The 6,959-nt window shown below is 36.5% G+C and overlaps 1 long non-coding RNA gene across 1 annotated transcript; it reads left to right on the top strand.

Annotated features, from left to right (window-relative positions):
* The first annotated feature begins 107 nt into the window (after positions 1–107).
* Positions 108–6,073, top strand: LOC104162297. The gene is made up of 3 exons (XR_696459.1): positions 108–218; positions 2,760–2,817; positions 5,257–6,073. It is a non-coding gene; the product is annotated as an uncharacterized LOC104162297 (long non-coding RNA).
* Positions 6,074–6,959: the final 886 nt, after the last annotated feature.

Genomic DNA, 6,959 nt, shown 5'->3' on the forward strand with positions numbered 1-6,959 from the left:
TATTTATATTTTAACAGAAGTTAAACTGCCTTTTTATAAAACTGAGTGTTTCAATCTTTTTAAGTTAAATTTGGACTGCACTTACAAAAAAAGTACTTCTGATTCCCAGAGATCATAAAGAAGCAGGGTGAAGGAGTCCCAGACTTAGTCCACGTGATGCGTACGTTAGCAACTGAGAGCATCCCAAACCTCCCGCCAGGGGGTGAATTGGCAAGCAAGTGAGTTCACATCAGTGTAAATGTGGTTTTTGATCTAAATCGAAACTGAACTGTAAGGCCACTCTTAAAAGTGGGGGGAGGGAAGAAGGGTACAGGACAAAAGATGATGATCTGTTCTCCAATTTTTATTACTTGGTTGTTCTGAATGAAAAGGACAAGCATAAGAACAGAGTTAATTGAATCACTACTAAAACTGAATGTCAAACTGTATTTTTGGGAAGGGCTGAGGGTTTTTTAAGGGTGGCCTGAGTGTGTCTGGGTTTTGTAATTAACTGGGTTTTCTGGGTGGGAGGTTACATTTGAAGATGCAAAAATAATGCACTGACTTTAGTAGTTACTTGGATATGTAGTTCTACACTTCGACAAGAAGTGATATGCACATGATGTTTTGCTTGGCAGCTTTCTCTTCTTGTCTGTAGCTAAAGCAATGTTGTAATTGCTTAAGAGTTTGCTTTTGTATCTCTCTGCTTGTGACAAATCTGAAAACTAGATAGAAGTCTATCAAAAAAGAAAAGTGGGAAGTGAAACTTACAGCTTTATATAGGCTGGCTTTGTCCTTGAAGCATTCAGTGTCGATGCTCTGTGACTTCTCAAATTGATGTTCAGTCTTTAAGGAAGCAATGCACTTAGCTCATTTGCACTCCAAAGTGCTTTTTGGTTCAAAATATTGTTCATGATCTTGTGCTGTGTTAGAATGGATTGGGCACGTGTGGTGCGGACTATATTTTTAACCCTTCGGATTATGATTTTTTTTTGTAATGTTAACACCAAACATGAAGACTGTGGGTATGTAATTGAATAAACGGTAACTGAACTGTAAAAATGACTTCTACAAAACAAAATTATTCTTATATGAACTGTTTGACTAGGAAAAGAATAGATGGCAATTTTATATATAGTAGCGTCTATTTAGGATGTGTTGCTGTAGTCTTGAAGTATCGATGAGTCAGTTACTAATGAATACGGCATACAAATTGGTTTTTCTCAATCTCCTTTGGATAGTAGTAGCATGATGGTTGTGAGTAAGTGCTGAAGTGACTGACTTTTGTGGGATTTAGTGTCTTAGTGATACTAGTTTTGATAGGGATTGATAGAAGTATGGATTTAATTGGATGTTAGTGTAACTCAAAACACTAGTGCCAGTTTGGAAGAAAAATAATGCTTTTCAAGAAACCTGCCTTTATTTAGAATCAAAGATACCTATTTCTCGAAAGATAAGGGAAGCTTTCCAGTTCATATGTGCAGTGTACTTGTGTGTAATTGCTTGTTTTTATTGCTTTAAATTCAACCTCTTCCGTGCCCTAGAATCATTCATTATGATGTTTATACTGTGCTGCATGGTAGTTCCTGACTTTTCAGTGTTATGGGATGATTATAAAGCCTATCATCTGCCTTTTTTTCTTCTAATGCACTCCTTTGTGATTGCTCTGCATGCATTCATGAGCAGTTAAAAGGTTGTTCTTTGAAGTTTGTTTTGTATCGCAGTTGTAGTCTGCTCCTTCCTCATACTTGGTTCTGCAGAAGGGGATCTGGAAGAAAGTTACTTTTAAAGTCCGATCTATAATTCCTGTCTTTTACTCCCCTCTTTCCTTCCTCCTCCCCCCTCCGAAGTTGTTTCCTTATATGCTGGGTAAGGCAAAGGCTTCCTCTTCCTTTAGCCTCACGTTGGGAGTTTTTTTGAGTATCAGTTTTCAAGAAAACCTTTTCACTGTGTGTTTAAAAAAAAAAAAAGTTGCTTGTTTATGTGTTTGCAATTTTTCTATTAATATTTTATCAATATATTTTCTATCAATATTAGAAAAGTCAAGAATCTCAGAGACAAAAGTTAATTACAAGCTATCTTAAATATGCCAGGCAATTTTTTGTTAAAGGAGGAAACTGTCAAGATGCTTGAATTAATTTTTTAGTATTTTTTACCAGACAAAATTCTTCTCAGTCTGAAGATACAATACATAGCACTGTTATTGGGGTTTAAATTCTTTTGAGAAAAGTTGCAGGAGAGTAGCGGACATATTATTGTAAGAATATTGCTTCAGAAATAATTTTTCCAGGTTTGCACATGGAAAGTACATTTCAGAATGTAACATGAACAAAAATGTACTTCAGAATGCAATTTTTGTGCATCCAGAAAACACTATTCCCCTATGAAGGTGCCATAATACATGTAGCACAACTGCAGTGTTCATCAGACACACAAATGACCAGGGCATTCAGTGTCCATCAAGTTTTTTGACGCCCTTTTTTCAAAGTCAAGAGACAGCACCAAGCAGCATCACAGCCTCATCTGAATGTGAGATTGTGCTCTTCTGCTGAACTCTGTGTGGTATTCTGCCTTGTTTTTCTTGAACCTAAAAATTTTAAAGGATACAGTGTTCAGTGTTTAATGACAGTGCTAACTTGCAGTAAACTTGGTTCTGTGAATTTAAAACCTTTTAAAGTTTGCATTTTAAATTAAAATTGTACTTAGGGAATTGGACTTTAAGGGAAAAAAAAAGAGACACAACCTTAAAATCTTGTGGGTTTGTGTTTTTTTTGCTCTAGACGGAGTGTGATTGAAGCCGTTTATAACAGACTGAACCCCTACAGGAATGATGATACTGTAAGTATCCTTTCTCTTACGTTATCTTTTCCCCAACCCCAATTATTTTAGCAGTTTTGTAAAGAAAAATACTGTAATGTGTAAAGAAAAATATTGCTAGTTCTTATTAAAAGACCCTTTCCCTCAAAGAAGTAATGCAATGTTGTGCTCTTTGGACTATATTTTGTAATTTGTTTTCTACTGCCTTCTGCTGATCATAGTCTCAAAACTCTGGTATGGTTGATTTGTTTGTCTTCTGGAGTTTCATTATTTGAATCCTGCCTGGGTTTCCAAATGCTTTCCTGCCAAATGGTGCAGAGTAATGTATTTCCCCCCCCACCCTTATGGGAGGCCTTTTTCCCCAAATATCACAAAGGAAAAAGCTGTACTTACAGATTAAATATATTTGTAACTATCAGCTTTAAGGATATATTAATTTTCCAAATGGATTGCATAAGCACTTTTATTCTTAAGCATGGAGTATCTTACAGCAGGCATACAGTTTAGGTTCTTACATGTCAGTGATCAGAGGGACATGAATCCACTGCTTGGCGGGGGGGAGGGGGGCAGCACAGGGAACAAAACTCTAAGCTGTGAACAGTGATCCCAGTTGCAGTTAGATCACTGCAAACAACGTTCTGTCACCAAAAGTGCTCTATTTCATAAAGTAGTTAAATTTATCCTTTACCTGTCAGCAAAAATTACTTACATGCTTAGATGTGACATAAGTGAAATGTCTCCGGGTACAAAGAATTGTGTGTTGGCTTTACAACTGGGTGCTAGTTTATTTGGCAGTTGTCATTACATCTTTAGCGTTAAAATTCCTAAGTAGTGGCTGAAAGAGGATGCTTTACCTTCAAAATACATTGCATAGTATGTTACTGTTCTACAAACGTACAGTACACAAACTTCTTTGTTTTGTGATGATGTTGGCAACTTGGATACAGAAATTTGCGTACTGAATAGCTGGCATGCAGCTCCTGCAGTTTTACTCACTACTGCTTTTATTCTTCATCCTTACACTTCAAACACACACAACCATTTTGGTCTTTCATATAATTGTTCTCCTTTGCTACTTCTGGTCTTGAAGAAAAAACTGGAGGTGGTACTTTTGCAAAGGGTAACTTTAATGATTTTGTTGTTTTGGGTTTTTTTTACCACACCTCCGTGCCAACTGTTCTTCTTTGTGGTTTGTAATGAATTCTGTGTGCAAGTTTGAATGAAGGGTGCAGAACTTTAGTGCTAAGATTGTCATATGTGGCATTGCTAGAGACTTAATTGGCGCCTCTTCTCTAGGAGGAATCAATAAGGCGGTGCTTTTAAAGAGAAGTAGTATTTCTCCCCCTGCAATCTTAGTAATGACAAGGAAGTGTAGCTGTGGAAGCACCAGCATACGCTGTTGTTAAAGCCCGTCGTGACCCTTAATTACTTAGGGGAAGGTAGCAGGTAATGTTGAAACAACCAAAGATTTCTGTACAGAAGCAGTTTCCTCTCATGCCTGTGCTACCGACTTAGCTGTTGCTTCAGCTACCAAGCTGTGGTCCCAGTTCTTAGTTGTGGTGTTAACCTACGTACCCAACTGATGAGGCAGTTAGAGAAAGCTGAATATAGAACAGTCTAAGCAAGGGAAGAGGAAACAGACGTGACACAAATGCAAACTGATTAAAAAACACTTACTAGAACTAAATATTCAATTTGTACTAGGATGTTTTTTTAACTGATAGCACGAATCAGTTAAACATTTCTCAGGGGGGTGGTAGTTACACAAAGTCCACTGTTGCCTGTGGGCCTAAATGGACCAGATTTTAGGGATATTTAGGTATTGGATGCATGGTTGTAATGCCATGTAGTGTGGTCATACAGTTATGATTTAGAGCATGGCATGTCTCTATTTCCAATATTTTTGTTACATAGTAGTTTTTTTTCTCCTTGCGTTTTTATTACCGTCCAAAATCAGGGTTTCCTGCAGTTGCCCAAACTATACTTCTGTAACCTTAAATTGTACGTGTTAAAATTGATCTTGAGTATAACAGGGTATCAGTTGCTGACTGTATCTTCCTGTGCAGTGAGGGAGGGCTGAAAACACAAAAGATGGTAATGTAATAACAAATGGCGTGAGGCGCATCCTGCTCTTTTAAGCACCTGTACAGTAAGTGTATCCATTCTGTGTTACTTCTAACTACTCTGGGAATGCTTTTGAATAATGTTCCTAGGATATTGTTTTGAGGATTGATAAGGCTGTTAAAAAACTCTTGGTCAGATTTTGAAATGTCTTGGTACTAATGCTTCGTTAATTAAGCATATGTGGTTTTTAGATACTTCAATGCTATTTCTGAAAGGGGAGAGAAAACGGACTCCTGAAATGATTTAAGTCTTTACCCTTTTCAGTCTGGATTATCCAGAAACTGCTGTAACTATGGGCACTCCAGACTTTAAAGGGTTCCTTCTTTTTTCTTTAAGGATTCTGCCTCAACTGATGATATGTGGTAAAACTGCTCATCTAGCTGTGGAGTTCACGTTTCATCCTTCAAATGAAAGTGCAGCCCAGCCTCAGTGACCCTTCTTAACATCCATCCTCAACCATAATTAAAGAAGGGAATATGATGTGTCGGTGAGAGCGACTACAGCAGTACGACATCTAGCCCAGGAACTGATCTTTTTTGTAAAACAGACTTCTGTAAACGTGATTTCAAACCATAATTCATGTTGTAAATCAGACTCCAGCAATTTATGTTGTATGATTTTGTTTTTGTAAAGTGCAATTGTCTTTGTACAAAATGCTCATATTTAATTATGAACTGCTTTAAATCACTATAAAGGTTAGAAGAAATGTTTGGCTTGTGTGATGCAACAATATATATCCCTTTGAATTCATGTTGTGGTTTTGGATTGCAAGGAGCAGCAGCCTAGCCAGCTAGGTGCTCAAGAGGTGCACAAAACTGTAAAGATAACCTTTTGTTTAATATGAAAGATGAACTTGTGGGCAACTTACCAGAAATTACAGTGTGTGAATTTGCTTGGCAATGGAAAAATAAGTAAAAGTAGTGCACATTCTTCAACAAACATGTATTGTTTTCTTGGATGCACTCCTGCTCTCACATTGAGTTAAAGAGAGTTCTGATTTTGACTTCAGTGGGAGTTAAATCATGCCCTATTAATAGTGTCATGTTCATACGCGTACGAACCTTGGCATTAGAATGCCTTGATTCTTTGCACCTCTTTTTTCATTAACCCTTACCTGAAACTACTAATCACTGAGCATGAACAGGCAGCTTTCTACATACAGTAGGAGTCTGCAGCATTTTTACAATCCTGATTGGCTGGGTCTGCTGCTGTTCCAAGTAAAATATTTTGAATTCCATTTTATCAATAAAGTTTGATTTAACAAACAAGAAATTTATCCATAAATGTGTAATTCCTTTTTTCCTGCCTTTTAAAATGTCAGTGCCATTGTAAATGATATTTTACTTGTGGAAGAATATTTTTATTAATTGGTAGCCCATTTTAAAAATGGGAAGGATTTTGATTATTGCCCAAGACATAGCCATATGCTAGAGGATGACGTGGGATTAATCCGTTACCCTATTTTTTACAAGTGTGGGTTTTTTCAGGCTCTTTGGTGTGTGTGTTTTTTTTTTTTCTCCCCACTGAAGATGTGCATTGGTTTGAATTTGCCTACTGTTTGATAAAAATACATTTGTCAAAGCCTGACAATCTTTAACATTTTATGGTGTGTGTTTTTAATTGACGCACTTACTTAGAATGAGAGACTAGTGGTTAAACAGTACTTGTGATTTGAGATGTAGCATGTTGACAATATTTAACTGTTCGTTGTTTAAAATTCTAATTTAAAATTTTATAAGATAATAAACTAATTTGATTTCAGCTTAGCTTTCTCCCAATGAGCATACAAAAATTAAGTTTTCAAGTCAGTCGTGTTTGCAGAACTGCTGTTTTGTGCACCTTGTATTGTCTTTTTGGTTGAGAATATTGTATTTAATATGTAGTTTACTCATTTAGTAGGCAGATTCCCCAAAAGGAAAATCAGTAAAACAAGTAGATTGTAACATTTACTGCAGTTAAACAGAATCAAAACTTGGTGTATAATTACTTTTTGATAGGAAAATGTAGTACAATGCATTTTGCTATATTTGTCTTTCCCT

This window comes from Cariama cristata, unplaced genomic scaffold (assembly GCF_000690535.1).
Source record: "Cariama cristata isolate BGI_N322 unplaced genomic scaffold, ASM69053v1 scaffold6440, whole genome shotgun sequence".
Lineage (NCBI taxonomy): Eukaryota > Metazoa > Chordata > Aves > Cariamiformes > Cariamidae > Cariama > Cariama cristata.